We start from the raw sequence: 8,712 nt of genomic DNA, 5'->3' as shown, positions 1-8,712 counted from the left end.
AGGAATTAGGCTCGTTATATATTAAATAACATGATAAGAAAACTAGCGTCTACGAGCCACAGCGGATGGTAAATGCATAAAAAATTCTTTTTTTTTTTAATTGTACGCGAAATTTTAAACGAAAACACGGCGTATGCATATATTTTACTTGGTGCATTTAACCAAGATATAGATTCTCATTTTTGAGAAATTCTATAAAACCCTCTTTACCCCCCTGAAGAGACGTAGACAAGAAAAATATCGGGGCGAAGTCGCTGAATCGGGAATCGAACCCGAGTCTTTCGCTTGCCGGGCGACTGCTCTTACCACTGAGCTATTCAGCTCCACACCGATACTACCCTCGTCTATTTGTTTATAACTATGGAAAATGAAACGCGATTATTTCAGCTAGCGCGTGAATTAAACTAAATCGAAAGGAATTAGGCTCGTTATATATTAAATAACATGATAAGAAAACTAGCGTCTACGAGCCACAGCGGATGGTAAATGCCTGAAAAATTCTTTTTTTTTTTTTTAATTGTACGCGAATTAAACGAAAACACGGCATATGCATATATTTTACTTGGTGCATTTAACCAAGATATAGATTCTCATTTTTGAGAAATTCTATAAAACCCTCTTTACCCCCCTGAAGAGACGTAGACGAGAAAAATATCGGGGCGAAGTCGTTGAATCGGGAATCGAACCCGAGTCTTTCGCTTGCCGGGCGACTGCTCTTACCACTGAGCTATTCAGCCCCACACCGATACTCGTCTATTTATTTATAACTATGGAAAATGAAACGCGATTATTTCAGCTAGCGCGTGAATTAAACTAAATCGAAAGGAATTAGGCTCGTTATATATTAAATAACATGATAAGAAAACTAGCGTCTACGAGCCACAGCGGATGGTAAATGCCTGAAAAATTCTTTTTTTTTTTTTTTTAATTGTACGCGAAATTTTAAACGAAAACACGGCATATGCATATATTTAACTTGGTGCATTTAACCAAGATATAGATTCTCATTTTTGAGAAATTTTATAAAACCCTCTTTACCCCCCTGAAGAGACGTAGACGAGAAAAATATCGGGGCGAAGTCGCTGAATCGGGAATCGAACCCAAGTCTTTCGCTTGCCGGGCGACTGCTCTTACCACTGAGCTATTCAGCCCCACACCGACACTATCCTTGTGTGGGGCTGAATAGCTCAGTGGTAAGAGCAGTCGCCCGGCAAGCGAAAGACTTGGGTTCGATTCCCGATTCAGCGACTTCGCCCCGATATTTTTCTCGTCTACGTCTCTTCAGGGGGGTAAAGAGGGTTTTATAAAATTTCTCAAAAATGAGAATCTATATCTTGGTTAAATGCACCAAGTTAAATATATGCATATGCCGTGTTTTCGTTTAAAATTTCGCGTACAATTAAAAAAAAAAAAAAAAGAATTTTTCAGGCATTTACCATCCGCTGTGGCTCGTAGACGCTAGTTTTCTTATCATGTTATTTAATATATAACGAGCCTAATTCCTTTCGATTTAGTTTAATTCACGCGCTAGCTGAAATAATCGCGTTTCATTTTCCATAGTTATAAATAAATAGACGAGTATCGGTGTGGGGCTGAATAGCTCAGTGGTAAGAGCAGTCGCCCGGCAAGCGAAAGACTCGGGTTCGATTCCCGATTCAACGACTTCGCCCCGATATTTTTCTCGTCTACGTCTCTTCAGGGGGGTAAAGAGGGTTTTATAGAATTTCTCAAAAATGAGAATCTATATCTTGGTTAAATGCACCAAGTAAAATATATGCATATGTCGTGTTTTCGTTTAAAATTTCGCGTACAATTAAAAAAAAAAAGAATTTTTCATGCATTTACCATCCGCTGTGGCTCGTAGACGCTAGTTTTCTTATCATGTTACTTAATTTTAAGTACACATACACACACACAAATTGTAAAATACACACACACTCATTTTAAATAAATTTTATATATTTCAATTTTTAAAAAATGTGATTATTTACGCGCCTCTCCTTGCGTTCTCATCCCTGCGTCTCTTTTGTGCTAGTTGTAAGTCTCTCTTGCGTTGATATTATAGTTCTCTCTCGCGCTAGTTGTAAGTCTATCTTCGTCTTTCGCGCTTAGAATAAATAATTTCTAACGCTGACACAAAAATGTACAGAGTTAAATAAATTTATATTTTAATTGTAAAAAATGTGATTATTTACACGCCTCTCCCTTGCGTCTCTCTCGCACTAGTTGTAAGTATCCTTCTCTCTTGCACGCGTCGTCTTCGCGCTATTATTCTCTCTCGTACGCGTTGTCTTCACGCTATCGTTCTCTCTCGCACGCGTTGTTCATAATATTATCGTTCCCTCTCTTTCATATACTCGTTGCTCACTTACCTTTACGTCGTCCTTCTCACGCCGTTTTACATTGCATCGTCCTTATCCCACGATGACGCCATCCTTGTCACACGTTGATGACATCCTTGTCGCACTCGTAGCATTATCCTTTTCCCACACGTAGTGCTGTCCTTCTCACACCACCGTCTTCTTTCCGCGGATCCCCTTCACCGCGCGGACTGTCTCGTCCATCGGTCGCGCCGCGGATCCCCCTTCACTGCGCGGACCCCCTCGTTGATCGGTCGCGCCGCAGATCTCCCTTCACTGCGCGGACCCCCTCATCCATCGGTTGCGCCGCGGATCCCCCTTCCCCGCGGATGACGTCACGCACCGCGCGCCGCAATTCCTCCTTCCCCGCGCGTGACGTCACTCCCCCCGCACCGCGGTTCCCCTCGCACCTCATCACCCCCTGAGAGGACCTGGGTTAGAACTCTCCTATAACATCTACTACAGTTGTTTAGGAAAACTGTCATACCGATTAAATGTAGCGAGCGCTTTTTAGTTATTTGTTGCTAGTAGAGCGTTCGAAATTTGAATCTTATACTAAAAATAATAGATTAAATTTTACATTTTTATTGTATATTTTATTTTTTGGAATTTTATTGCATTTTATTTGCCTTACTAAATGTTTGATGAGTCTACATTATACTAAAAATGATAGATAAAAAAAGATTAGCGAAAAAGATTAACGGAAAAGATTAGCGAGGCCCCTACGCAAGGGAGAATGTATTTCCTTAGTAAATTGAAAGTGTTGGTATAATTGACAATTTTAATTATTACATCAAGACGCTATCCTGTAAGAGTTCGTCGTTTACTGAGGGATCCCCTTCATCTTTGCGGGGAATTACTCAGGACCTCCTCCCTATAACCTTCTCTATAACATATCTAAGCGGCAATAAAATCGGTGTTGTGTAGTCTTTTATGCACTCTTTCCTCATCCATATGGTAGACTCATATCAGATCCGCCATTTTGAAATTTGAAAAGATTCGTATCTGTCAGATATGGTTGTTAAAGAATCCTGTAGAAATATAGCTAATGCAGTTGTTACATTTTGATGAATATTTCTAAATTTTATGTCCCTTATATTTCTTCTAGATTTTTATTATGTCCCCTATATTTTATCCGCTATTTTTAATTTTAAAAATAACAGGTGATGATCAAAAATTTATTTTTAACCAAATCTTGATTCGTGATGAGAGGGTGGCATGTTTGACTTGGAATTGTTTATTGAACTATTATGCACGACTAGTCTTATAACTTATATATCTTAGCGCAAAAAATCGTGCAGCAGCAATCGAAAGTGGAAAGATGAAGACGATATACTATTGTCAGAAATGTTTCAAAAAATTAGGTTTCCCTACAATAAATTCATGAAATCGAAGTAGCCATCTTTGGATTATTTAACTACAAATTATTCAAAAACTTGATGTACTGGGAAAATTCTGCAGCTTTTAGCGTAAAAAAATCTATCAGATTCATCTACTTTTTATAACTAACAAAACGTACAATTTCGCAGGCCTGTGGTATCATAAACATATCTGAAAGTATCGGGAAAGTAGATTAAAATTAATAACAAAAAATTTATTTCTTCAAATATTTGGTATAATGTATTAAGTAAATGTTTTTCGAAATAAGACTACATTTGCAATATATCTAAATAATTTTATTACCTGATAGTTTGCCATGTCTTTTGTCGGAATATCTATATCAAATTCTTCCATTATATCGTATAATTCCTTAACATAATCCAATTGTGTCTCTATGAGATTCACCTTTTGTTGAGCTTTGTCAATGAATTTAATATACGCAACATAATCATCGGGTACTAGTTCAAATTCGAGATAATTTATTGTTTCCATTGTATCTATCAGTAAAGCGTCCACTTTCCTTTTATAAATTCTACAGAAAAAAATATAATATAATATAATATACATAAAATAATAAATAAATATACATTTTTGCAATTGCAAGAATTTTTAAAATAAAATTTTGCAATTGTAAAATTTGAACATAAAGCTGCTCATGCAAAAAATAGCCAGTTTAGATATTAAGACAGAAATAGTTTTTACTTTGTAAAAACAATTATAAAAACATTGTAAGATCATTTAGAATTTTTAAATAAAAATATATTCATAATTCAAATATATTCATTATTAAAGTTTATTTATTTTATTATGTATATGAAAATATTAGAGATGAGATCATTGAAAATTGTATATTTTATTTATATATACAATTATATGCAAAACTGTATATTTTATTTATACAGATATATTTATTTTATATTATCATGTTTATATATATAAAGAGAGATTTACCCCATAGTATAAATCGAAACGGAAATCATAGCAGGTTGCGAATGTCATATACAAAATGAATCTTCGAATTTGATCAGAAAAGGCGAATGTGAAAAAAATGAGAAAAATCTTTCTACTTCTTCTTACGTCTACTAGGTAGACGTAAGAAGAAGTAGAATGGATAAGGGGCATACCAACAATGAAAAGAATTCATATTGACATTCATGTGTTCTATTTGACCTTGTTACAAAATTACAGGACTTTTAATATTTAAATAACCGGCAACCAGTTACATTCATATAAGGCTCGAAACAGCTACCCTCGCTCTGAATGCAAGCATGCAATCGCTGTATCAAAGATTTTCGTATTCTTTCAAATATTCTAGGTGTATGTCGGATCTGTTGGCAAGTTTCTCATATACGTGTGTGTAGAACTTCAACACTAGCAATGATTGCAGAATACATAATTGCCTTCAAGTGGCCCCATAGATAAAAATCTAATGGATTTAAATCTGGGGAACGAGTAGGCCAGGTAATAGGTCTTTCACAACCTATCCATTTCCGTGGAAATCTCTCGTCTAAGAAACGTTCTGTAACTTTGTAACAAAGTCAGTGTACGACACATATGTTAATATGAACTCTTTTCATTGTTGGTGTGCCCCCTATCCATCCCTGAAGTGAATCTCATATGTTACGATACATCCTGTATACAGGGTGTAACCGAAAAAGCGCCCACGAAGCAAATAGCGTTATTTCTGATTAAAAACCGAAAAATCCTGTACCATTTTTTTTTCTATGATGCTTAAGGAGGGAATCTACTTTAGAAGCCCGAAAAAAGGATGATTTTTAAGAAATTTTTTTCTAAAGGAAAAATAAGAATTACGTTTTTGAAATTTTTAGTACGTTTTATACAATATTTGAACATTATATACAAATTTTTTCAATAAAAAAAGTTAAGTTTTCGTTAAATAATTTAATGTTAATTTTCGTGCTTCGTCATCGGAGTTTGCGCCACTGTGTACAGCATAGCGTCTACAATTCTTGTCTAAAATAAAAAACCAAGTATATTTTTAATTTTTATATAATTTTATCCTAAACGAACCAAAAAAAATTTAAATAAGTATAAAAATTAAATTTCTGTGTAATTTTTTGTAAGTAGATTAATCATTCAAAAGAGCCTCCATTTTACTCAAATAATCATTTTTGTTCATGACTACAGTAACTTGACCCTTATCCGTCCTGGTGACAAACAAATCATCATTCTCACGCAAGAACTGGTTACTCCTCTGAGAATGTATCTGTCTACAAAATTAACATGCTTGCTCTCACAAAGGAATTTCTGGAGAGAATTAGCGACCGAAATTCTCTTCATTTCGACGGCTTCCCTGGGAATACGATTATAATTAATTTCAAAGTTCTTCAAAGTCTCAAGAACAACACCCACGCGATCATTTTTAAAAGACTGATGTACCGGTAATCCAAAATTGTCACCAAGACTCAAAAGTTCAGAAACTCTGTCAGGAATATTCTTACGACTAATGTTAATCAACCACCGCGTTTTGTCGATATTGTTGAAAGAATTCAACGCTATGTTGTTATTAAAATTCGGTCAAATTATTAAATTTTTTATTTAAATTAGATTTTATTCTGTTATTAATTCTTAAGAACTTACGTTCATTAAGCTAAAAAAATCTAAGTACTAAATCTCATGGTAAACCTTCATTGAGTCCCCTTTTGATCCTTTCAACATTAGTACGCAAATAATTAAGGTTAAAATTAAGATCTTTAATTTCTAAATTCAACAATTTATAACGGTACTTTTTCATGGTTTTTTCAAAAGTACGGTTGACACTACTGCTGTAAAATGTGATGTTGGCCTTTAACTTGTCAATATGGGACGGAATTAAATCGTAGCTCCTGCATCGAAGTAAGAAAATAAGTTGATGCTTGACGGTATAGATCTTCTTCTTATCAAGAGACACGGTAGTGTCTTGGGCTAAGTCCAGCGTAAGCAACAAGACGCGCCGTGTATCTTTACGCGAGTCGGATAGTTGGAGATATTCGAGATTATCATATTGAAATAATCGCTGAACGGATCGAGTTCTTATTAGGCTTAATGGATAGCTTGAGGTTGATTTATATAAGAAAAGTGTCTTTATTTTTGCTCTACGTGCATCGCGAACAACAATATTATGATCCAAAGTCGAAATATGAAAAATTTTCATTAAGAAACGTCTCCTTGGTCATCGTCGCTCAAGTCCCCAATGCGCAAGCGTAAAAAGTTGTACGTTTGCCGCATTCGACGTAAGATTGCGCTAGCGGCGCTCCGTGATGTTAAGACTATTATATACAGGGTGTCCCATTTTAATCGATGGATCCAAATTTCTCCTAAACTACGCCAGCTACAAAAAAATGTTTCAGACAAAAGTTGTATGGCTTGAAGAGGAACATAAGGTCATTGGTTTGACATTGAAAAGTCATCTGAAGGTTACGTGAAGATCACATCCAACTTTTTAAATGGGACATCCTATATGCTTTTGCATATTTTTTTAGTTCATCTCGAGAGCTTCCCGAAATACTATAATTAAGTTAATTTTCATTAAGTAGTTTTCGAGTTATGAGACTTGAAATCATTTCTTAATTTTACATAAGTCGTAAAATATCTAGTAAAATATTCATTTTTCGATTATCTTATCTTAATACTTTTATACTTAATACTTTTATCTTAATATTTTTACGTACAAAATAATAAGCAGAATCAAATGGTGTAAAGAAAACATATAATTGTTTAAGAAAAAATATGGAATTGTTAATTGCAAATTACATATTTTTTTCCTCGGAACAGTTATATGTTTTCTTTACACTCCAATTGATTCCTCTTATTATTTTGTACACAAAAGTATTAAGATAAGTTAAACAAAAAATGAATATTTTACTAGATATTTTACGATTTATGTAAAATTAAGAAATGATTTGAAGCCTCATAACTCAAAAACTACTTAATGAAAACTAACTTAATTATAGTGTTTTGGAAAGCTCTCGAGATGAAATATAAGAATATGTAAAAGCATATAGGGTGTCCCATTTAAAAAGTTGGATGTGATCTTCACGTAACCTTTAGGTGATTCTTCAATGTCAAACCAATGACACCACCTTATGTCCCCCTTCAGGCCTTATAGCCCTTCAGGCCATACAACTTTTGTCTGAAACATTTTTTTGTAGCTGGCGTAGTTTAGGAGAAATTTGGATCCATCGATTAAAATGGGACACCTTGTACACAGGGTGTCCTAGTACACCCCTTTTCTTTCAAAAACTAAGCATTTTAGAGAAAAACGTTTTCAACAAAAATTGTATGGTTTTGAGGGGAACATAAGATGGTGTCATTGGTTTGACCTTGGATGGCATCGTTAAGGTCAGGTCAAGGACACCTTTAATTTCTTAAATGGAATCATCTATTTTTTATTGCATATTCTTATATCTTATGTCGAGAGCTTTCCAAAACACTATAATAAAGTATTTTTTCATTGAATACTTTTCGATTTATAAGGTTTAAAATAATATCTTAATTTTACATAAACTATAAAATATCTGGTAAAATATTTATTTCTCGATTATCTTACCTTAATACTTTTATGTACAAAATAATGAGAGGAATCAATTGGTCTAAAAAAAAACATATAATTGTTCCGAAGAAAAAATATGTAATTTGCAATTAACAATTACATATTTTTTCTTAAAAACAACTGTGTGTTTTTTTTTACACTAATTGATTAATAATCCTTGTGGTCGCGCAGTCTCCGCGGTCCGTCGCTTCGCGTCGAGTCATGTGCTCCTTGCATTCGCGTTTCTTTTAAAGTAATTTTTGGTATCGATAAAACGATGTGAATCGAGTGAGTGAATAAACAGTAAATCGTTATCGCGTGATCTGTGTCAATCGAATAAGACTGTTTCGAAGTGAGAAAGTTTCGATGTGTCGCGCATCTCTAACAATCATAACCGTGCAGCAGTTAACAACAATACGTAGCATGAAGATTCGCTACGCT

General features: G+C 34.4%; 1 non-coding gene across 1 annotated transcript; it reads right to left on the bottom strand.

Annotated features, from left to right (window-relative positions):
• Positions 1–251: 251 nt before the first annotated feature.
• Trnaa-ggc lies at positions 252–323 on the bottom strand. Its single transcript has one exon. It is a non-coding gene; the product is annotated as a tRNA-Ala (tRNA).
• Between the last annotated feature and the right edge of the window lie 8,389 nt (positions 324–8,712).

Source organism: Camponotus floridanus, unplaced genomic scaffold (genome assembly GCF_003227725.1).
Source record: "Camponotus floridanus strain SB8 unplaced genomic scaffold, Cflo_v7.5 scaffold190, whole genome shotgun sequence".
In the NCBI taxonomy this organism is placed as follows: Eukaryota; Metazoa; Arthropoda; class Insecta; order Hymenoptera; family Formicidae; genus Camponotus; species Camponotus floridanus.
This window is presented reverse-complemented; position numbering and strand designations above follow the sequence as displayed.